Here is a 25535-nt window from a genome sequence, read left to right on the forward strand (position 1 = left end):
AAGAGAAGTGAGTACAACTGGGTATCGTCAGCAAAAGCTTGTATCTTTCCGACATGAAGAGAGCTTATAAGTTCAGAAGTGTAAATAATAAAGAAAAGGGGGCCAAGGATAGAGCCCTGAGGTACTCCTGATAGTATGACACTAGACTCCGAGTACACACCATTAACAAACACTTTTTGTGATCTGTTAGAGAAGTATGATGCGATGAGTGACAGTGAGTCGACGTCGAAACCGTAATATCTTAGCTTTGCCAACAAGAGTCGATGATTTATAGTGTCAAATGCCTTGGAGTAATCTAATAGTATAAGAATACTTTCAAGTCCATGATCCAGTGCCTCAATTATATCATCAGTTACCACAGCCAAGGCGGAGGATGTGGAATACCCCTTACGAAACCCGTTTTGCAATTCTGAGATCATACCATTATCATTTAAATATGAGTACATCTGGCTGTATAAAATTTTCTCCATTATTTTCGAAATGGCAGGTAAAATTGCTATAATGCGTAAGTCATTGAAGGTCTCTGGCTTTTTTGATTTTGGTAAAGGTATTCCTATTGCAGTTTTCCAACTTTGAGGAAAATAATTTTGTTCTATGCAACTGTTAATAATATTAGTTGTGTACGGATCAATAAATGGACTGCAATATTTTAACATAGATGATGTGATTTTATCTGTGCCGCAAGCAGTAGTTTTCATGTTTTGAATAATTTTATGAACATCTTCTATAGAACACATGGAAAGCTTAAATTTTTTCGATGCGCTGAATTTGTTGTTTTCGTAAAATTCTATAGTTTCATCACAGTCGTTAGATCTGTTATTAAAAAATTGAGAAAAATGCTGGTTTATTAAGTTTGGATCTGTTAAATTAGGTGATAACTTGCTATCACTTGAGCTTAGGACATTTAACGATCTTAGTGCTGACCATGTTTTTTTTATGTTTTTTTGTCTAGAAATAAAATTGAGATAGGCCTTTTTTTCGGATCTCAGTACAGAAACTGTAAAATTACGTAGTTCTTTGTACCGGTCCCAATCTTGAGGTTCTTTAGTACGCTTAAATTTTTGTAAGGCTTTATCTCGCTCCTTCATGACAGCCTTCAAATTTTCTGTTAGCCACGGAGCATGAGGTTTTGTCACTCTAGATTCTTTAAAGGGAGCATGAATATCAAAAAGTCTGTTTAAAAAATTAGTAAAAAGAAGTAATTTTTTGTCTATATCGTTCTCATAAACAATGTCCATCCAAGGCAAATTGTAGAGATCGGACAAAAAATCATTTAAAACAAAACCTTTAAAACAACGATACGTAACAAGTTTTGATAAAGGTTTATTAGATTTTAGTTTTAAGTCAACAAAAACAAGTCTGTGATCAGAGATTGTATCGGCAGAGAGTGTACCAGAGGATGCAACTAATGTGGTATCACTGATAAAAATTGGATCTATAAGCTTGCTTGAATTTTGAGTTATCCGAGTTGGTTCGTTAAGTATCTGAACAAGATTATATGAGTCAAAACAGTTAAGGACAACATTATTAAAATCAAAAAAATTAATATTAAAGTCTCCTAAACATAATACCACATCAAAATTTGGAACAACTTCAGATAAAATGTTATCAAAATCTTTCAAAAGAGGACCTATGTTTATATTTGGGGGGCGATAAAAATTACCAATGGCAATAGAAGAAGATTTTAGCTTTATTTTTAAAAAGATATATTCAAGTTCTTTAGTTATTGGGAAATCAAATATAATTAAGTCTACATCTAAGTGATCTTTAACATAGGCACCCACACCGCCTCCTCTACCATCTCTGTTTTTCATATAAAAATTATAGCCCGGCATTTTGAAAACAGATACATCCTGACCATTAGAAAGCCAAGTTTCTGTGACTAAAATAACATCAAAGTTATTTGAATTTACAATCAAAGTCTGAAAGTCATTGAAAGCTGTGTTTATTGAGCGTAAATTAATATGCGCTACTTTCATTTTCACGCCATAAAAATTTAAAAAAAATAAATAAAATAACTGTACTTAAACAAAGAACTCCTTTAAACTAAATATTAACGTAACAAATAACATCATTACATAATAAAGATGGCTCCAGAAGTATCTACCAATCATACGATATACAAAAATATATCAAGAATATATCAAGAATGAATGTCAAGAATGTTAATTACCTAAATAGGATCTGATGCATTTATGTTTACCTTTTGTATATGATACCATCACAACAATTATTAAAAATGTCTTCCTCTAACCTCAATATACCGATTTAAATGCCGCACATGATTTCGGCGGACTACACTAAAAATTTGAAAAAAAGTTTTGAATGATTTCAAATGCTGCTGTTATTCGTCCAATTAAGTCTAGCTCTGATTCTACTGGAGTTTCGTAGACTAAAGGCTTTACATGTCCCCACAAGAAAAAATCGAGCGACGTTAAATCGGGTGACCTAGGAGGCCAAGAAACTCCTTCAACTCTGGCAATCCAACGGTGCCCAAACCGCTGAGCCAAATACTCGCGTACTTGTACAGCAAAGTGAGCCGGCGCTCCATCATGCTGAAACCACATTTGCTGTCTAACGTTTAGTCGAACATTTTCAAGGAGTTCTGGGAGAACTTCCTCCAAGAAACGCAGATAAATAGGTCCTGTTAACCGTCCCGGTAGAAAATATGGCCCAATTAAATAATCATCAACAATGCCTGCCCATACGTTGACAGACCAACGATTCTGATGTTTTCTTGGAAAAATTTCTTCGTCCCAAACATGGCTATTCCTACTATTAAAAATACAGTCTCTTGTAAAAGAGGCTTCATCGGTCTACAAAACATATCGTAAAAAATTTGGTTGTGCAATGAGCCATCGACAAAATTGAACTCTAGGATGATAATCGGCTGCATTCATACCTTGAACTTTCTGGAAGTGGTAAGGATGGAGTTGTTGCTCGTGTAGTACCCGCCAGACAGAAGCGTTACTCGTATTCATATTCTTAGCGACGTCACGTGTGCTATTTGATGGTTCATCGGCAACTCGCTGAAGCACCTCTTCTTCAAATTCGACCGTTCTTACGGTTCGAGCAATACCAGACACATGCCTGTCTCAGCGAGCCGCCGATGAACCGCAATAAACTTTTTGTCTGGATACAAAAAGTTTATGAGATGCTGGCGTTCGGGATAACGTTTATGATACAACCGCGATGCTGCTCGTGCATTGCAGTTTGTTGCTCCGTATGCCAAATGCATATCCGCCAATTCTTGATTGGTAAAGTTTTCCATTAGCAATAATCGTTTAAAAATTTTAAGCTATAAAATTGACATTCAGAATTGACATCGGTATCATGTACAAAAGGTAAAAATAAATGCAGCAGATCCTATTTAGGTAATTAATGTTTTTTATAAATTTTAACGCGTCTTAGGACCGTAGTGGCGTAGTGACGCATTTTTGGACATGGGTTCCTATACTCAACTCGAAACTTCTGTTGCACTGAACAACCCCCAGAAGTTTGATCCCATAGTTCTGAAACACCCTGTATGTATATATAGTATATTAGTACTCTAATATGTTTATCCAATCTACGTAAGAACATTAACTCGGCATATTCAGTCACCAGGAAAGCACTCTTTCGATTCTTCCTACATATTTGCTTTTATTGTTCCACTCGGGTTGTTAATAGAAATATATTTATTTCCAGGGCTACTGGTAGGAAAAGATTTTGCTACGTCGACGTCAATTTGTTTAAAAGGTATACCAACGAGATACTACTTGAGTTTTCTTTAGGTTTTTAAGCTAAAGAAAATTTTTGCCTGGGGCACTGTCTGCATCAGCGTTTAACATTTTTATTTCAATTTTGCCAAGTTTTGACTTACTCCGCCCACACCGCACCGCGATGAACACCTCTTAAGAACTTCTGAAAGACGCTTTCAAAGAAGGACCGTCAAATATGTCTTTTCTCTTTTATTGACGTTCTCCGACTTTCTTCAGCAGACTAAAACATTATATTATTACTTATCCCGTACATTTATAGCTTTGGATATTTGTCAGAAATACCTCTCCATTCTGCCTTTACAATTCCTTAAGACTTAAGACTTAAGGTCGAAAAATCTCTAGTTATTGTTTTAATTTAATTTTACGATTATATTGACATGTTTCATTTTTAATAATTTAATATATATTTTTCACCATTCTTTAAGTTTAAAATCTTTTTTCACCAAATGTTTATTGGCCATAAATATCGCGTTACACTTTCCACACTTTAAGAAGTAAACCTCTGTTCTAGAAAGCACGTTTGTTTTATCCACTGCACTCGCTAACAGGTTTTTAAAATTATTGACCTTATAGTCTTAAAAGCAATTTTAACATTAAAAAATCTTGCTAAATTTAAGGAGATTGAACCAAAAAATTACATGGACCAAAGGGTGTCTTCATTATAAGCTAGGTTAATTTGTTTTATATTTTTTTAAAAACATTATAATATAATCTATTTACCAAGTGAAGTGATTCTAGATTCTAGACAGACTCTAGATGGACTCTAGTCTGGATTGACGGAAAAATGTCCCATACATCCACGTAAGTGCTTAATACCTTATAACAAAAAACAACACAGTAGTATATACCACATAATCCACGTATGTGGTATATACTATGAGACAATCTCCAAATCTACCCTTAAATTTTTCTTTTTAGGTGACTCATGAAAATCTCGTTTAGGAGAGGGGAAAGTCAAGAACCAAAAGCCAAACGGAAGATTTGTTTGAAAATTTTGGTGTTAAGTTTGAAATCCGAGCAACACCAAAAAGTATCAATATTCGACTAAGAAAGGTTTTTATAGAAGAGCTTTTGCTAACTATAAATATTCTTTAGAAAGGATGATGGGAAATTATTTTTTACACCCTAAGAAATGAGCTTTGATCCTTGAGGGTTGTAAAGATTCTTTAGACTGTTAGATATACAAAATTCTTAGTTAAATTAATACTTTTAAAGTTAGTCACCTCTCACAGTAGGCTATTTTACCAAAAAGTTCTAGGTTTCATAGGAGACAGCTTCTCGTTTTTAGTGTTAAGGAACTAAAGAGTTAAGCTACACTTGTCCAATATTTTCTTAACTTTCGCAAAATCTGAATTAGGGGAGTCTCTATTATTTGTAACAAAGTCCTCTGAATCCAAGCATACCAATAGCTTTAGAATATAGTCCCTTCTCTTTAAAATAAATAAAAAAATTATTTTTGCCTGTTTTTGACAATCTGAAATCGCTACTTCTTATCTCATTTTTTTAGGGATATTAGGTTATATAGAATTTAAGAAGTTTATTAATTTAGCGAGTAAAATGTTCTTATTTCTTTTATCACACATCTGCAAAACACCTTCCAAAGTTCCAGTGCATGTAAGTCCACCTTATTATAAAGAATAAATTAAGGTTAATGTTAAGTATCCTTTCTTCCTGAAAATGACATTGGCCCATTTTTATATGATATTTTTTAAAATTATCAGACTTCAACCTATTATGAGTGGCTCCAAGGCGACCTAACTTATAAATTAATTTTTTAAACAGCTAATTCCAGAAAATTTTAGAATCATTCTCCAATCCCTTTACTAAAATAGGATCCTTACTCTTTTTAAATCACAATTTAATGCTATTCTTAATGTATCGTCTCCAAAGCAAAACGACTTACTATCTACAAACAAAGTCTGTTTTTGGACCTATTCAGATGTATTTGTGATTAAGAAATATTAAATTTTACAATTTGTCAAAACCGGCTTCACAATTCAATGTTATGGTGGAGTTTAGAGGTACTGGCATATATTCCAATATAATTCCTTATATAGGCCTTGCACCATCAGAAATAAGTAGAAGAGAAGTAAAGTTGTGCAAAAAGCAGGAAGGAAACTCTTATTTGTGCAGCCTCGGGCAGTGCCGGTTTAACCAGGGGCAAAGATAATTATACTAACGATAGCTTACTATTATTTTCTTTGCCAGGGGTCTTTTGGGTGCTTTAGCACCGGGCAGTAAATCTTAAGTTTACCACAAAATTAGCTACCTCCGCCTTTTATTATTAAATAATTAAATTTTAAAAACGCAAAAAGCGACAACTTATTTCAGAGATTACTATACTTCGCAGAACCCAGACCTATAAAAAATTTAAAAAATAAAAGGTAGGTATTTTATTAACTCAATTGTCTTATTTGTTAACAGACATCTATTATTAAAATCGTAAAGTGGAATATGAATGCGAAATTACGAGTTAAAGCACCGCCACCAACGGTAATTAAAATCGCCAATGCCCAGCCCTAGTTTCCTACTTGTACAGCTCCGCATTACTGCCTATGACAAGCGATAAAATTTAGCCGCCAATTATTTCAAAACAACAATTATTTGGCGGTGCAGTATAAAAAGAATTGGCGGTATAAATTGGTGATGTTAGAAAGTTACAGTAAGTTTGGTGTTTAGTTTAATCGGTGATATTATTTGGATAAGGATTTTTAAAAGATTAAACGGCAATTAAATACGGTAAGTTATGATTTTAGTTGTTTTTTTTTCTTAATATCAAAAAAAAAACTAGGAAATGGACGGACGAAAGTTATCTGGCTCGTATTGGCGCAAAAGAAAACTGGAAAAACAGCAAAAGGAAAAGAAAGCTTTAGAAAACACTCTTAAACTCACAAGTTTTTTTACACGGGGTAACACAGACGTAGACGAGAGCAGAAGTATATGCGAACCTCAACCTGGACCAAGTACGAGCACTAGCCTTGCAAATGAGATGAATACCCAAGAGACCGGTCTTGAGATGGAGCCACAGGAAAGTCTTTTGCAAAATAATACAGTTGGTGATAGTATTATAGGTAAGTATTTTTGGTGATTGCATATTGCTTTTACGCATAATTTCAGTTTAAAAAAAACCTTAAAGACAAAATCCTTTGTAAATATTTTAATTGTATTTGAATGGTATAGAAATGCATTCAAATGTATTTATTTGTAGATGCAAAAACAGACGATTGGACCGAATTTAAGGATTCGGCACTTTGGAAGGATGGTCAAAATTTTGTGCAAATTCTTTTGGATAACTGGACCGAACAAATTCTTGATAAAATTGACTTTTCAATGTCTAAAAGAAAACATGGGGACCAAAATAGGTATGCTACCAAGCAAATTTTTTATAAGAAGCTAGTTAACGGTGAAGTAGTTCGAAGAGATTGGGCAATTTATGCAGAAAGTACTGGAAATGTGTTTTGTTTATATTGTTGTTTATTTAGTAACAAACAAAACCAATCTAAAACCGGATTTTCCTCGTGGAATAAATGCATTGAGAGATTCGACGAACATGAGCGTTCCATTGGTCATCTAGATAGTTTAAATGTTTACACAGGCCGCCAATTAAAGCGAGGAAAAATGAACGATAAGTTGGAAAAACAAATAAGTTGCAAAAAGGATTAAGAAGTTGAAGTATTAAGAAGAATTATAAGCGTGATTAAGTTTTTGGCCTCTAGAGAATTGGCATTTAGAGGAACTGATGAACGTTTTGGTGAAAAGCGCAATGGGAATTATTTGGGTTTATTGGAACTATTAGCAGAATATGATCCGTTTTTAAAAGACCATATAAATCGAATGGCAAATTTGGGCAAGGGTAAAACGTCATACCTATCCAAGGATATCTGTAATGAAGTCCTCACTATCATGGCGAATCGGGTTATTGAGGAAATTGCTAAACAAATTAAGGCGAATAAATATTTTTCAGTCAGTGTGGACTCAACACCCGATATATCACATCAGGATCAGCTAACAATAATTTTAAGGTATTGCAATAGTAAAGGGCTTCCATTTGAAAGGTTTATAGGATTCTATGATAACGTTGGGCATGGGGCACAAGAGCTTGAGCAGTGCCTCATGGATATGCTAAAGACATTTAATTTGGACATTAAAAATTGCAGGGGTCAGTCATATGACAACGCAAGCAATATGAGTGGTCGATTTTCTGGATTGCAAGCGCGTATTAAGGCACATAATGAGTTAGCAATCTATGTTCCGTGTGCCGGACATTCTCTCAATTTAGTTGTTCAAAATGCTGCGGATTGCTGCTTTGAAGCAACATCTTTTTTTATGCTAGTTCAAGCTTTTTATACATTTTTTTCGGCTTCTACACATAGATGGAACTTGTTGTTTAGTACAATAAGAGATTTATCAGGCTCTGAGAAATCGCTCATGCCAAAAAGGGTCAATACAACTCGTTGGTCTTCTCGCTTTGATGCCATAAAGGCGCTACAAAGTAGTTACAATTCAATAAAGACTTTATTTATATATATTAGTTTAAATAATATAGCAACAGATGTTAATGAGAAAAATATTGTAAGAGTCAAAGCAAGTTCGTTATGCGAAAAACTTAATTTCTTGGAAAATGGGATAATCTTATCGTTTTGGTTGGGTATTTTGCAAAGGATTAACGATGTTAGTAAAACTGTACAAAGAGAGAATTTGGAGTATTTTTGTAGCACCGGGCGGCAAACTACCTTAAACCGGCACTGGCCTCGGGGATCAGACCTATTTAAATAACAGTTGTGGTCAAAATAATCGCAATAGTTGGATAAAATTAAATATTCGCATTCCAAACTTCTTGTTATGCACAAATTCTAAAGCCAAAAAAAATATTTGCTCTAAAAATATCAACCAACAAAGTCCTAGAGAAGTACCTGTATTTAAAATCCGATAACAAACATATTTTATCCAGTTGTAGTAAGACCTGAATTCTAGGTGATCAAAATAATAGCAGTATTTATTTTTTATTGGATGCTTTAAGAATTTGATGAGTTTTTCTAATCTATTGGTAAGTTTGATATACTTTATATTCTGGTATAAAGATCATATTTGAAAATAACCTTTTTTTAGAAAGATGGGTAGAAATAAGCATTGTTCTCAAGAAAAGCGCGAAATAATAGGAAAACTACGCGCTCAGGGAAAATCATATTTTCAAATACAAGAAATAATGGAATGTTCAGCTAAAATGGTATCAAATGATTTAAGATGGCAGCCCAAACCCGTGGTCGTAAACGCAAAACTACAAATAGACTGGAAAAACAGTATTAGCGATTCCTGGCAAAGCATCCCGTTATCGAGATGTCAAGATCTTGTAAACTCTATGCCACGACGATGTGGAGAAGTAATTGCAAACAAAGGCTTTACCATAAATTATTAAAGTGTTATATAAATTGTAAATGCACTTTTTTTGATTTTTCTAAAATATTTTTTTTTTAATTAATTTTTTTTTCTTCAACAGTGCTTATATTATGACCATACAATAAGAGATTTGTATTTTTTAGTATAGAAATACATAAATTTCTTTTTGATTGTTCAACGAAAAGAAAAATACATTTTTCTTTTCGTATTGCACATGCTGCTACTATTTTGTCCATAACTGTAGATATTAAGATATTTTTGAAGAACTGTCTTATTCTTTATGTGGCCAAACTGACAGTACTTAAGATCTTATGTTAACACGTGTGTAAAAGTGATACCTAACTATCAAATCATACTAATAAAGGCAATCAAGAAAGGTGCAAAAGATAAACCTCTAAAGGTTACACAAAAACTAATAAGAATCAGTTTAGAATACTGGTTAGACATGGTACTGCCATTGCTACTATTAGAGAGGGCGGGTACTTAATTTGGCATCAAATCAATAAAAAACTAATCACATGATGGCATTTATATTATTTTATGCAAGGTAGTGCGCTTTAGTGTCCATACAAATGCCATCTTTTATCACTTACTAATTTGATTACCTATCTAACCTATCTTACCTAACACATTAAAGGTTCAAACACGCTCTTGGAGTTTTTACTATTCATTAAGAAAAAACTATTTATTTTCGTTCAGTTGAATCAAAGTATGTTGTGCATGTGATGCAACTTAAAATTTAATCTAGAATCTAATAATTGACTAATATATGAATTATTTAATTTGAAATAAGAGAGTTGGTATTGGCTACTGCTATATAACACACCCTGCAAAAAAGCTTTTATTATAAAAGATGCTGAAAAGATCAATTTACGTGCCCCAGCATTTTTTTGGAACACGCCCCCATTTATTTTTTATCGAATTTATTCCACATAAAGTCCCCAGCCTTTATATGCGTCTGTGAAATAGGTGCATGCGATATGTATATGAGGAATGTATAGGTCTAACCAAAAGTTAGAAAATCGATTACTTTGTTTGACGTACTGCGATTAGGCGAAAGACTCTTATTAAGTAAGTGTTTTGTTTAGCTATTATTCTTTCAGCAGTTATTATGCAGTTTCTTAATATTACCTTTTATAGATATATGCTCTATTTAAAGAAAAGTTATATTCAAACTATTTTAAGTATTAATGTGGGCCTTTCTTAAGTATTATTGAGAACCAACTCACGAGCTTTATTGGGAGCTACGGTTCCTAATAGTCTTTTGTTTTAAGTTAAGTGAAACTTAGCTTAGAATCCTTATATTATTTGCGTTTATATGTGTTTCTAATTAATATACGTAAAACATTGTATTCAGTGTTGTTTCTTTAAGTAACTTTTTTACCAAAAACGTTAAAGTGTTCACTTGAAAAAAGCCTGTTTAGAAGTGGTTCTTCTTATTATGTAGTATATTTATTATTTTAATAAGCACTAAAGAGTAGGTGCAACAAATAATGCCAACATCCACATTTCACGAAGGTCATTATCGTTTATGAACCAGATTGGCTAAAATTTCGCTGCGGCCCTACCTGTTTACAGGATGATAAGTGCACATAATATGATGTTATAGATTAGATTTTCCAAAGCGCGCATGTCATTTTATATACGGCGTTCCGTCAGCTTTCGGGCAGCATTTCAGCACTAAGCTCCAAGCCTTCGCTATTTTCAGTTCGCTTTCGCCAGCGCATTCCGTGTTTTTCGGTTAACGCTCTTGATTAAGTTCACGCTTTCCTGTTAGGTGTTTGTACATTGCTATGTTTTCTAGTTTGGACTTTGTGTGATGCTTAACTCAATGTGGATTTTTAAATAGTAGGTTATATAGACAGAAGGAAGTGCTGTGTTCTTAAAAATGGGGATTTTGTGTAAAGAGAATGGTAAAATTAATATAACACATTTTTTAATTATTTTACTGATACCCACGATCACCAATGCATATTTTAAAATTTACCAACTTTTATATTACGGAACAGATTTTTTTTTATTGATTTAGTAACGATGTTCAAGAAATTGTATTAAAAATACATAAGAATCCATATTTTCAATACTGAGTTCTTATATTTAAAACTTATAATATAACCCTTTTGTTTTTATTATAATTTTTTATCCTGTTATTATGAAATATTTTATGAAATAATTCATCAATCCAAATTAGATTAAAAAGGCTTTATTCTATCAAAAACAAATTATTTATAAGGAAGCTGTAGATTAAATAAAAATAATAAAAGAATAGAATCGCCATGAGAACATTAAAAAAGCTAAATCTAAATCCAAATACAAAAATATCTATTTAGACTTAAACAGCACCATAGAATTATCATTTCAAATTCTTTATTCATGTCATTACAGTTTTCAAGACGTTTTTTACGCTAATAAAAGAATAATAAACAAATATACAAATAATATTGTTCACTATACTAACTAACATTTACTTACTTAAAAAACTCTAACGGAAATACAGTTAACTAAAAAAAGCACTGGACGTGGACAGGTAACTTGGTTAAAAACACATTAAATAATATTAAAGTTAAAATTTAAAAAATAGTTTGTACTATAAAAAGCATTTTTCAATAAAACTTCTTTAATTTTATATTTAAAATTATTTACTGAAAATTGTCTTATATCTATTGGCACTCTATTACAAAAATTCATTCCCATATAGTTAGGGTGACTCTAGCAATTCAGTAGTCTACCTGCCTCATGTAATGGTGGATGTCACCATATTTAGTATCTTTTTGTTAATTTTCTTAAATATATTTGTTTATTCATCTGTTAGTGTCAACAAGCAAAGCAATCTTACACATGTCAAGAAACATAAAATGCAAACGTATATATCTAAATAATACATTATTTACTAAATATTATTTATGTCTAAAATGACTAAAAATTAACAATGCAATAAAAAAATAAAACTTAACACAAGGCATAAAACAATTAGGTCACAGGAGGTCAGCCAAGTTAGATCGAAGGTACGCGCCTCAAATGAGTAAAGGACATTTTTCATTAGGTACTCCTTAATTTTAGCAACAGAGACAGGCAACACATTGAAAAACTATACTACACAGTAAGATGTGCCATTACGAGGTTTTTAAGGCCTAAGTTATAGCAAAGAGCCATTATTCCTGTCATGGTGTGAGTGAACAAAGATCATACATTTTTTAGGTTTTTCCCTAACAAATAGGAGGCATAGGTATAGATAGGTAGAGCAACGCAAGGTTCTCAATTTTTTCAAATGTTAACTGCAATACTCTGAATAGTTCAGATTAGCAATCACTCCTATATATCTGCGTTGTAAAGAAAGCAAATATTGTGAACATATTAGCAGAGTGTCGACAATTAAACAAACAATATATCATTAAGAGTGGAAGTATCCAAAATATGCAGTCCTAAAATATATTGATAACTTAGACGAGAGTTTCTCAACCTGGGACTTCCAGGTCAATCAGGAATACAGAGTGATACCAAGGAAATATCATCCAGAGTCTGTTGACCATAACTTATCTTTTTAGTTTTATTCTAATTTAAGCTTAATCAATTTGATACTGCCCATTTTTAGTATATATACTTAGAATTAGAATTACAGTTAAAATTATGTGGTGAGTAAAAGACTGTCTGCAAGTATCCTCTTATACCATCAGATTATTCTGAATGCTCTCCTCTGAAGGCCAACGATTCTATCCACATAGGACGCTCTCCTCCATACAAATACGCTTGACCAACCGGTTCAACATATATAAAGGTTAAGTAAATAATTAAACCCAGGATTCAGCCTAGGGGGTCACCAACATTATCTATTCCCTAAGCTGACGACACCTCATCCACTTTTACAATCGGTCGATGATTTCCTACTATGCTAAAGAAGAGTAGTGTCATCAGAAAAATGTGTGCGCTGGCCATACTTGACTACCAAAGATAAGACATTTATGTAAATAAGAAATAAGAGAGAATCAAAAACAGAACCCTCTGGCACACCTGCTGTAAGACTTTAGGTTCACCCCTAATACTTCAAAACAGAACCTCTAAATCCGTAGGCTGAAAGTTATCTCCGCAGCAATTCATGCAACACACAGTCAAAGGATTTGCCTAGGTTACAAAATATCGCCGCGGTAACCTCCCCATCAACCAGCAGAAGATAAAGTTTCTCAGACATGTCAAAATGCCATCATTTGTATTCTTCGAAAGCTGGAAACCAAATTGGTACCGGTTTAGGCTATTCTTTGTCTTCAAGAACTTAACTTTCCTCTTTTCAATTCGCTTCTACACAACTATAGATAGTGAACGTAGTAAGCATATCGGTCTGTATTTAGCAGCAGTCGATATTACAAATATTTATCTTTAACCAAATTTGTTCCGTCTCAGACGAAGCATCAAATTTAATAGACTCTAGGGTTGATTTGAAGTAAAAAGCCACGCCCCCTTGCTCTCTGGGAACTCTGTTCCGTTGTATTAATCTATATCTATATCTATATCTATATCTATATGAACCATAATATTGGAAATATGTGGTTTTAGACAATTCTCGCCTATGGCAATAATATCAAAGTCCTTTTGCAGAACCAAGGTTTTGCACTTGTCAAAATGTGCTACTAGCAAAGACTTATTTACACGTACTTTTAAAATATCTTTTTGTTTAATAAAGTCTATAGAAAAAAAAATTTCAACACGTGAAAATACTAAAAACACAAAAATAAAGAACAAGCCGAAAAAAAATTAACTGGTATTGACAGATTGATACAGACAAATGTCAAAAATATAAAAACGTCAAATATAAAAAAAGCACTCAGTAAAGAAAATATCAAACAAATTAAGAAAGGCTGTAAAACGGAGGAAAAAAGTGCTTTTGTAAAAACTATCAGAATTTATGTATTAAAAAAAACTAGTCTAAAAGATTTTAAGAAGTAGTAAGAAAGCCTAATCTAAAAAAAGTTCCCTAAACAGGAGGTTTTATTTATTGTCTATTTTGGTTGACTTTTTGCCCGAATTCGACGTATAACTTGTTCCTCCTTCGGCGGCCTTAGGTTTTCTCAGTTTTTCTCTGGCTGACGGGTTCTGATGGGTTTGCTAGACTTGTTAATATTGGTGTAACCTTCATGGCGGTGTCTGATAGAGAAGAATACTCCTACGACCTGCTTCGAGAGTCACTGGCATTGCTGGTGCACGCCAGTGCTGGTGCTGGAGTTATATCGTGCGAGATGCGAATACCGGATCCCTTTAGCTTGCTCAATCTTTTTAGAACCTGCTGCTTAAGTAAAAATCTGACAAATCTAACAATGGGGCTCGGATTTCCTCGATAGAAGTTGAAATAGAGAACATCAACAACAGATTTCCAGTTCTTCATTTGTTAGTGATGCCAGATTCGTATATAAAGCATATAAACTTCCAGCACCCTTTAAAAACCAATTTACATCTGATACAGTGTATGAAAAGAAAGGCTGTTTCGTTTAGATACTCTGAAATTCTGGAATTAAAAAACCTTCTAAAAACTTTTCCCAAATTGAAAAAGTTGCAAAAAAATTGTTTGTGTTTAAGACGGTTTATACGATGACAGAGAATGTTACTAAGAAGCCACCCCCCCCCCCCCCCCTTTATATAGACAGGTCACACTACCAGGGTCTTATCACAATATTCCCTATAATACAGCTACTAGTCAAATATTTTTTTCCAAGCCATAAATACTATATTATCTTTAAACAACCTAATTTATTTGAACAAGATACAGAAATATTCACAATTTCCTAATAGTGCTTGGAAAGTTCAGGCTTTGAATATATTTATTTTAAACATAAATCTGATAGTGTTGGATTTTATATCTATTAATAAGCTTTGCATATCAAGATTTAATTTTATTTCTTTTTAATTATTTTAAAAGTGTGTATACTTCTAATATTTTTCAGTACAATATTATATACCTGTATTATATTATCTTGCCTGTATAATTGTATTATTAAAACCAATGTTAGTTTTCACTGCCAATTCATATACCTATATTCTCTTAGTTTTACAATATTATAACATTAGATCTTAGTGTATTACTGACAATTTTTTTTAATAGTTAAATTAGTGCTAATATCAGCATTTTGTTAAATTTCAAAATTTTATGTTCTTTGGACAAACTGTCTCTATTGGTATCCTATACTAAAGATGATGTCTTATTTTAAATTTTAATTTTGTATAATGTGAATACTACCAAAATTTCTTTTCTCTAATTCATTTGTTCCCCTAAAAACAAAACTTTACGGTCCTAGTCCCTTTTAAAAATTATCACATTCAAACTAAACCTTGCTGGACTATTTTTAATGAGCCACCGTGAATTTAAGAACATTACAGAGTGATCATTATATATATGGCAACTTATAACTGTTCCTGTCTAAGGGACGACCTTATGGAAATCATTGAAGTGAGGACCCTATATGGTAATTTAAGGAGAAGGCATCGCTAAGGTTTTCTTTGGATTGGCGTTCCTTGGCTTTTTCTTCTTATTTTCTTCTTCTTGCAAGAACTAGCTTCTACTAGATTAGATAGCTAAATGTTACTAGTATGTAAATATGTACAGTAGTAAAGTACAAAATTGGTGAAGTATATACTATGTAGGTTAGTTGCGAGCGATGTCTATACTTTTATTTTGGTTTCTAACGTTGCGCTGCATATGGCTTGCTGTACTGAGGTCCAACGAAGGAGTTTAAGGCTAATAAAGAAATGGCTTTGTCGTTTGGTTGTGGTTAGAATTAGGGCAATTTGCTATTTTGGAAGTATTTCTCTCGGTCTTTGTAGCTTTTCAAAATTAAGTTATCGGTGTGAACTTCATATGCAGTGTGTAGTTCTAAAATGTAAGGACCATTTAGAGAAATGTTAGAATGATGAAACTGAACAGCTGCTACTAGTTTAGGGAGCATCAATATACATTTTTTGTGATCCAATAGTTCGGCTTTGATTTTTGAATGCTCAATTTAATTTTTGTTTGATTTAAACGTTATCTTCTAGTATGGATGATTGATTTTAGCGTACCTTTACTTATTTATGATGACATATTTAGATTGAGAAAGTAATATTTTACCGGTGTAAATTGAGATTGTTGATAAAGAATAATGGTGATATATAGATACAGTAAATAACTGTTGGTTTCGAAGTTTCGATTATAAGAATGATCTTTTTAAACATAAAATATTTTCATAGTTTCTAGAAGAAAATAGAAGCTTACCAAAACCTTAAAAACAAAGTTATAAAAATGTCTTGTATGTTTGATAGAAGTATCATAATATTGAATTTAAAAAAATATAGCATTTCTATTTTTCCAAAAATATTGGCGTTAAATTCATTTGTCGCAAAGAAAAGATGTTTAGTTTCCGTACTTCATTTTCAGTTAAAGAAATGTTTTTAATTAATAAAGATTTAAAGTTATTTTTGTTTTGAAGAATCGATAGCTATAATAGCTATCAGCATTAGCTGCCTCATATCTCTGGGTATTTTCTTGGTATAAATTGTAGGTTAAACCGTTGATTGAAAAATAGTATGTAATTAACTTATTTTTCAAACAACGGCTAAACTCTTTATAAAGCAGTCAAAGCTCATTAATACTCTCTTTCAAACGTCTTCAATAAATGTTTAGTGCATTTCGTATAGTTATAGACTTGATCTATGTAAAAAGGCGTAGTTACTAAATGGGAATAAGAATCTCTGTCATAAATGTGCTTAAACAAAAATTTCAAATAGTGTAAATCTGATAAAACGCGTATATACGAAGATCTTTCTATTTTATTAAAGAGTTTTAATAATCTAAAATAGTGATGTTTATATTAATTGTATACGGTTTAAGCAACTCGTCAACTGTTACATTTTTAGATTCAATTCATTTTATAGTGTTATCCATAATTATTTTTTCTGGAAAATGAGAAAAACCGATATAATTACCTAAGCAAATTTCTACAGCAGTATTACCTGGTACAAGAATAGCCTGACCTAATTTTTCAAACTAATCAATAAATCAAAACTAATCAATAAATGTTACCAAAATCATAGTTGTCAATTTTTTTTATTGATTTATAACTTATTTTTTATTTAAGCCTATTTTGAACATATTTCTGGGATGTAAGTGATCATTGCTCTAGGTCAGCTGTATCTCTTAGGTCATTTCTATTATCTGCATCCAGACTGCTTAGTAACAGGTTGGCTTGTGATAAGTTGTTCCAATATGGTTGCTGTTTCACCCTTGTGTAAGTTAAAAGCTAAGTTTTACTAGATGTCTGATTCAGGTATCTTCGATGTGTCGGAGGACAGGAATGTTTTGTACAGTGTGGTTTCCCTGTCCTGTTGCTTTTCGAAAGATATTCACACTTCCTCATCTTAAGGATCAGATTTTCTGCCTAGTTTTAGTATGTACTTATTGTTTTAGAGAAAAAAAAAACTATTATATCATCGAGATATGATAGTATCTCCTTGCATTGGAGATCTCCAAAGACTTTATCTGCGAGTTCGATGTTTCTTGAGCTTCTAGTTTCGTTGTATTGGACATTATTTTCGTCTGCCAATTGTTGTAGTTGCTCCTGTGGTTCTAATTATACTATATTTCCTCTATTGAACTGGTATATTCTTCCGGTGATTGATCGATTTCTTGGTCCTCTGCTGATTTAATTTTTTAATGTGTGCTCTGAGAATTTTTGATCTACTACTTCTTATTGGTGGTTCGGAATTGCTTGGTGTTCTTTGCTTCTGGAGCTGTCACTGGTGGTTTAAGAGACAGTAGTTTCAGGCTGTAAGGTATTCTGAGCCTTTTTCTGTGGCTTTTAATGTTTTTGTGTGTTTTTCCAGAGTTTTAGTAAGGGCCCCTATTACTTTCCTTATTTTTAGTAAATAAGGAAAGTAATAGAGGCACCTTCAGGTTCAGTTGAAACATTATTACTGATGTTTGTTACTGAACGCTTTTTTTGGCTGCTGATCAGCTGTCAGATTTCCTTTTTACCATTCTTAAACTGATGGGTTCAGTAATAAGTTTTAAAAAGAACAACCACGCTTTTTATGGGATGTCGTTTTAACTAATGTATGTTTATTAGACATTCCGATAAGTTCATCTAACTCTGCATTTTTAATATTAATTGCAATTTGATAATCGGAAGGAGAAAAAGAATAGTAAATTTTGAGAGTGTCAAATATCATCTGCGCGGCACAGGTGTCTCGTATTTTTGAAATGCAGGGAAGAGCCATTCGGGTTAGCTTAGACAGATTGGATACAGTTAGTTTAGATTGGATACAGACTTCAAGAAAACTATTATTCTGACATTACCTTTTCAATATATCTTAGATTTGCCTACACTATATTAAAACAGTGGAGTACACGATCATGACACCAGATATAAGCAGAACTCAATCACTAAATATTTCTGTGTATTAGAGACATACCTCCACTGACTTAAAAATACTGTAAAATGCTTTTAATCTATGATGTTTTCTAAAGTACATATAAATTTTTAAGTTTGTAAAATTTATCTCAATACTTAAATTTTATTATTTTTAGTGTTTAAACTTTATGCCCTTAGAAGCGATAACACAACATTTTATTATTTCATTATTAGGAAAATTGATATCCGTGCTAAAATCTTATAGTGTCAGAGCAGTGATTTTTCCGTGTTATCCTGTGCATGATAGTAGTCGCACAGATGTGGCCACTTTGAAAACCGGACTGTTTTTGAGTTAATATTTCAATCCTATTGACGTGACAATCATCATCATTGAATCCTCTATTTTCATCATTGGTCTTTCCAATCATTTTATATTTCAATCGATTTTGTGCTGTTTGTAGTATCCAGTTGATCCGGATCTCCGGTCTCCACTCGAAAAGTTTTTTTTTCCATCGGCCATCCCACATCCGTGCAACGAGGCCACCCCAGTTGCACTTAAGCTTCACAATAGGTGCAACGACATCGCGGACAGTTCTTCTGCGGAAATCCTCGTTTGTTATATAGTCCCTAAAGTTTTTGAAGGTGGTAGACAATGGTACAGTGAAAACATCTTGTCGAACTTGCATTGTCTTATTTATTTAATGTTACACGACGTTTCGGTTGGTAAGTATCTCCAACCGTTATCAAGTGTAAACTGTCCCTAAAGGGTATACCAAACCTGGATCTCTCCATCTTTTTCTGTGTAACTCTAAGTTTCTTAAATGTTTCTGTTGTTGGTTTTAGGTGTGAGCCATAACTGGTAGAACACACTGGTCAAAAACCCTTCTTTTTGGATTGACGGGAATGTCACTTTTGAAAACGTTTTTTTAAGTGTTTCAAAAGCTGTCCATGAGAGATCCTTCTAATTAGTTCGCATGTCTACTTATCCGTTCATGCCGACCTCATGTACACATATCTATGTACCATTTGAATTTCAGCTCCGCCAACCTTCAAGCCACAGCTGGGAACGAGGTTTGTCAAGATTTTTTTTTTACATATCTACTAATATGAAGACCGACGATCTCCACACACTTCTTACAGCTCCTGCAACAGCAGTCGTATTGCTTCTAGATTATTCGAAAATAGCACTATATCATATGCAGAACGTAAGTTGTTTAGGTTCTTATCATCTATTTTTATACCTCTCTGACTCCTTGTTTGAATGCATGCATTGTTTGAATGCACTCTACATGACTGTTATAAACAATTTTGAAGATATCGTGTCGTCTTGCCGGTCACCACGTGTATACGTATTTAATTATCTAGAATTCCCTCAACAATTTTTGACACAATTGGTAGTATACCTATAGACCTAAAATGATCGGAGTCTGTAAGGCTATTTACTTTAGGAAGAGAAAATGTAAAAGTTTGCTTCCAATATACCGGAAAATAATTATATTTTAAACATTAATTAATTATTTGTATTATATGCTATATTTACAGGCATAAGAACGACAAAGTTCAATAAATCTACAATGATTTGAAAATAGAATGTATGCAGCATCACATATAATTTGGGTTTGACAACCTTTTATGATAGTATTTAAAAAAATTAAGTTAAAACAATTATACTAAATTCTTATTAAAATTAAAGACACTAAAATCAAAAAACACAACAATTTTTTTTTGATTTAATTGATTTTATCGTAAACAAGTAAAATAAAATAAAATCGGGACATTAATTTATTATAAGCTTATATTTAAGAATTAGACAAAGAAATCAATTTTTAATGTTCATTTTAAGTTGTAATGTATGTATGTAATTTATGTATATATACAATGTATGTATAATTCTTATAATTCTTTCTACATTATATTAGACAATTTAATGAATTAGCAAAGAAAAAACTGTGGCCCACTGACACTAGAGGTGTAGCAAATATCAACACAAACGGCGACGACGGCCAAGAATGTGGGTCGGTTTAATCAATATTCAGATGTTCAGCGGCGTCAAAAAGGGCGGAGGTGACAGAAATGAAAATACAAATTTTGCATTTTTATTAAATCTTCTGCTTTCCGGAATATTGAAATACTTATTTAGCTATAGATGATAAAAGTTGTAGAACTATTTTGTTACGTATTTACCAGTTAAATCTTCATTATCATTATTAATAAGAACTTTAACTTGCGTTTCTTCAGCTACTATTATTTCTTGCTGTTCTAGATTTCATGCTCACGTAGCACTTGTAGGTTATCATTATTTTATATGTTTTATTTTATGTATTGTCCTGTAGGGTATTTGAGCTTTTCTGGTTCTTTATTTTAACCTCAATTTTCTGCTTGATAAAACCAATTTAGATATCCGGGATCAGGTTATTCGTAAAAAATAAGACTTTCTGTACAGTTATGTTTATAACAGGATACTTCCTACAGAACGCGGTGTGTATCTGTTGTATATAGCCAGTCATCTATTGTCCCAAGTTTATTACCTTATAGGAAATACACACGAACATTTTATTCATAGACGATTTAATAAATGAAATTATTATTATCTTGGATAATGGTTCTCATTTTAGTGTTCTTATTGTGTCTTTGTCTCTCTGTGGTATCAAATTTCTTAAAACATACATTGTATTATTATATAATTTGCTTGGATTGGGCTAAGCAAGCTTTCAAGCAAGTCAAACCTAAACCAAAGTTGTCTATCACTGGTGTCTTTTTGTTAAAAAATAATTGACATAATAGCATGAATTTAAGTATTTTTAAAATGTTAATATTTTTTAAGGTTTTGCTCTAACATAGATGACCATAGATAACCAGAGATGATCAAAAAATATTAATGCTGTTAGTGGAGAATAGAGTAGCCTTATGTAGCCAATACAATGGTTTTGAGTACAATTTATTACTTAGCACTGTTCAATAACCAAACTGGCCATAGATGGAGGGAGATGCAGTCAGTTTAATATCAAAACTGCATGTAGGTGAAGAAACCGTCAGTTTATTACTAAAATAAAGTGGTTGAGAATAGAGGAAACTAAAAAATGTACATTTTATTTAAAAGCTGTGGCTTTTCATCATAGCTGCCCTTTTATTGGCTACTTTAAACTTTAAACCCAAGTTTCTTTGAATATCTGACTCTGAGGATTGCTTCTCCGAGTCGTGGTTTTTGTTTTTATATTTAATAAATGTAATGCCATAAAATTTGGCTGTATCTGTGCTAAGGTTCCTTTAGTTTTGCATCTATTCTTGTTTTTTTTAGAGAATTCTTGCCATAACCCCTTTTTTGCAATATTACGCATTGTTTTGCATCCGTCTTAAGAAATGTATGCATTACTTAGTTTCGCACATTTTCTACTTCTTCACTTGCTTTTTCAATATTGAATAATGAATATAATTCGGAGTCTGAGTCACTCTCAGTCTTTTTAAGAAGGGTATGTGTTATTCTAGTGGTTTAATGTAAAATAATTAAGCTTTACATAAAACATTTTTTCTGAGCGTTTAAATACTACAGCTTCGTAAACCGCCTTACAAAATGAGAAAGTTTCTGTTTAAGGTTTAAGTTTGTGGGTACAATTGCGCATCTTGTTTGTTTGGCGCATAGTAATTTCTATTTTTTTTCTATACTTTTCGGGTTAGTACTACTCCGATGAGTCCGCTTACTTAGGTTAGCTGATTTGTCTTTTTTAATAGCTTCCACTTAATAAAGTGGTATAGCTTTCGCATTATAATGTATTCTTCTTTCTCATAATGATGTTGACTTCTCAGTTCTTGGATTTCTTTGTTTCAAATAAATATACCAATTCTCAAATAGACCAGTGGTTATATTATACAAATATAAAAGTGGATGAAGCCAAAAATTTAGGACTAATTGTTGATAGTAGCTTAAGCTTCTTATAAATAAAATAAATAGCCCATATAAATAAAAAATTGAGCATCGCTTATATGCGTCTAAGGGACCGAAGTAATGTTAGCAACGGAATACGAGCAACGGCGCTTGCCGGCCCACGAGGACCCGCGCAATATCGGAGCGGCTCCTATGAAAATTGATAGTTTACTCAACACAATCATGCAAAAATTTATGTGCATTATAACTTCCATTAGATGCATTTTATTAATGCAAAAAATTCCTTTTTACTGATTTTGTTATGTTGGCACAATTAATAGAATTATGTGAAATTTAATCTGAAAAAAATATTAATCGATATAAGGCGTTTAATATTTAAAGATTAAAAAAATACCGTTATTATGGTCGAAATTTTAAGATTTTTTTGGGGATGATAACTCAGTATCTATACTTACTTATTAAATATTCCATTTAAAAAAGCCGATGTATTTTAAAAAGATAAAGTTGTTTTACTATGATAAAAGAACAGACCAAATTCGGTATATGTTCGACAATTGGATGGTAAAAAAAACACCGTTGCTAGGGGTGACAAATTTAGAATTAAGGGATGATAATACAATATCTATAGATACTAAAGTACAACTACTATGATGAAAGAAGAGACCAAATTCGATATGTTCGACAATTTGAGGGTAAAGTCCTCGTTTTTCTGACCAGATCGGTCCGAAATATTTCGGCGATATCGAACGAAAAGTTCGTCAGCGGTTCCGGTGAAACCCAGGATATACGGAGTACACAATAGTGATTTTTATAAAAGATCGGAACGAAATTTCGGGGAGGTGTGCGGACAGGAGTTTGTCGAAATCAAACAGTTTTTGATTTATACGATTTTAAGCGGCTCAGTTCGCCGATTCGTTTGTTATTGTAAAGACGACTGCGTGTTAATACAACAATATTTCTATAAAAAATTACTTTTTAATACTGATATATTAATAGAAAAATGTCTGTGCTTAAAAAGTACCATAAATTAGTCTTATCTGCATTAAAGGATGAAATATTAATCCAAAAAGTAAAAGAAAATCCTCCGTTATATGTAAAAAAATAAAAAGTTACAAGTCTCCTGATCAGGAGATACCACCAGATTGTACATTAAACAGCTACTTAGCACTTAAAACCCATGGAATAATACACAATAATACGTAAAATAATATACATGTCTTATAATTAAGGTATATTTTTATCATTTTCTAAAACTTTTTATAAAAAATACATAAATAAGAAAAATATTATTTCCTAGATTTTCCTTAATTTGAAATGTCACACTATATGCTGAGATATAACTTTTCCGCTGGAGAAATAAGAGTCGGATTTTTATTTGTAGGTTGCGTACTAATTTCGTCCTTTATATGATGTAGTACAGTGTAAAACAGTTGCGGCGTTAAACAGAAAAATTCTTTAAACTTTGTGTAGTTATCCGAAAGATGCTTTAACACTAACAATTTATACACTCCGTCTTTACTCCCATTCTCGAACATTTTTAAAACTATTCTTCTATTTTCATTGTCTACTACTAACAACGCAGATCTTCTTTTAAAATCATACCAATAAAAAATCCTTTTTTAGTTTTTAAATGCAAGATGTACTGCACGTAAAATTTGAAAAGACTGAAATATATCGCAACGAATTAATTCTGAAGCTAGCTTCAGAAAAACCACGAAAAGACGAAACTTCTGAACGAACTGAGTTCGGACATCTGGAACGTTTTGTTCACCGAAAAATTTCGGGCCGATCTGGTCAGAGAATCTAAAGCTTAAAAAAGACACCGTTGCTAGAGGTGAAAAATTAATATTTTTTTAAGAATGATAATACTGTATCTATAGATACTAATTATAAATGTCGTTTGAAAAAGCCGAAGTATTTTAAAAAACCAGAATTTTTTGACTATGATAAAAGAAGGGACCAAATATGATATGTCAATTTTCCAGAACGACGACAATTGACGGGTAAAAAAACACCGTTGCTAGGGGTGAAAAATTAAGATTTTCTTAAGAATGATAAAAATGTATCTATAGATGCTTACTATATATGTCTTTTGTAAAAGCCGACGTATTTTATAAAAGTAGAATTTTTTTACTATGATAAAAGAAGAGACAAAATTGGGTATGTTCGACAATTGGAGGGTAAAAAAACACCGTCGCTAGAGGTGAAAAATTAATATTTTTTTAAGAATGATAATACTATATCTATAGATACTTACTATATATATGTCCTTTTAAAAAGCCGACATATTTAAAAAACTAGAATTTTTTTACCATGGTAAAAGAAGGGACCAAATTCGATACGTAAGTAAGTAAAAAAAGTAAAAGCAGTAAAAGTTTATAAAAAGTGTATTTTCTACTTGGTGTGGCTGGTACTACTAATTAAACTTGATTTTATATACCTATAGGTAAGTACAAATTGGTATTTTTGCAAGCCGTTAAATACTTTCGAATTTTATTGTAGTAGGTATTGCTTTTATTTTATTGGGTACAGTGTTTAGTTTTTGTATTTATTATTTGTAGATTCTTGTTTGGTGGTGGAATATTTTATAAATGGATTCTTGTAAGAAAAGAACTGTTAATTTCAGTAAAAAGGAGGTTGGCATATTAATGAGCCTTGTACTAAAATATAAGGGCACAATTGAATGTCGAAAGACTGACAAAATGAACAACGATTTAAAGCAGAAAGCTTGGGAGCGTCTATCAAATGAATTTAATAGCATTTGTGGAGAGCCTTTCAGAGATGCAAAAGTTCTTCGTGGCAAGTATGAAAATCAAAAAAAAAGGTCAAAACAAAAATTTGCTGATGAAAAAACATACCCACGAGGAACTGGAAGAGGGCCTGTAAAACCTAAGATAATTGACGATATCGACAAACAAGTTAAAGAAATTATAGGTACTCAGATGACAGGCTTTGATTCAGAATTTGATGGAGATAGTAGTAAGTTTTAGAAAAATTAATAATAATTCAATTAAAAGTTGTATTTGTTTCAAAGTTGTCAAAAGTTGTATATGTTTTAAAAGTTGTATTGTTGGCAACATGCAGATGAAAACTCCTAAGGGATCTCGTTTTAATATTTCTGATTCA

The 25535-nt window shown here is 32.2% G+C and overlaps 1 protein-coding gene and 1 long non-coding RNA gene across 7 annotated transcripts in view; both read left to right on the forward strand.

Annotated features, from left to right (window-relative positions):
• Positions 1-6427: 6427 nt before the first annotated feature.
• Positions 6428-7799, forward strand: LOC126735465 (uncharacterized). Its single transcript, XR_007660418.1, has 4 exons — positions 6428-6500; positions 6553-6832; positions 6970-7123; positions 7726-7799. It is a non-coding gene; the product is annotated as an uncharacterized LOC126735465 (long non-coding RNA).
• Positions 7800-10852: 3053 nt separating this feature from the next.
• Positions 10853-25535, forward strand: part of LOC126734959 (uncharacterized protein CG43867) — a 180777-nt gene continuing 166094 nt past the window's right edge. For all 6 annotated transcript variants that reach the window (XM_050438818.1, XM_050438820.1, XM_050438821.1 and 3 more), the window contains exon 1: positions 10853-11071. The gene's annotated coding sequence lies outside the window, so the exon portion shown is untranslated. The remainder of the gene's footprint in view (positions 11072-25535) is intronic.

The sequence above is a fragment of the Anthonomus grandis genome, chromosome 4, assembly GCF_022605725.1.
Source record: "Anthonomus grandis grandis chromosome 4, icAntGran1.3, whole genome shotgun sequence".
NCBI lineage: Eukaryota > Metazoa > Arthropoda > Insecta > Coleoptera > Curculionidae > Anthonomus > Anthonomus grandis.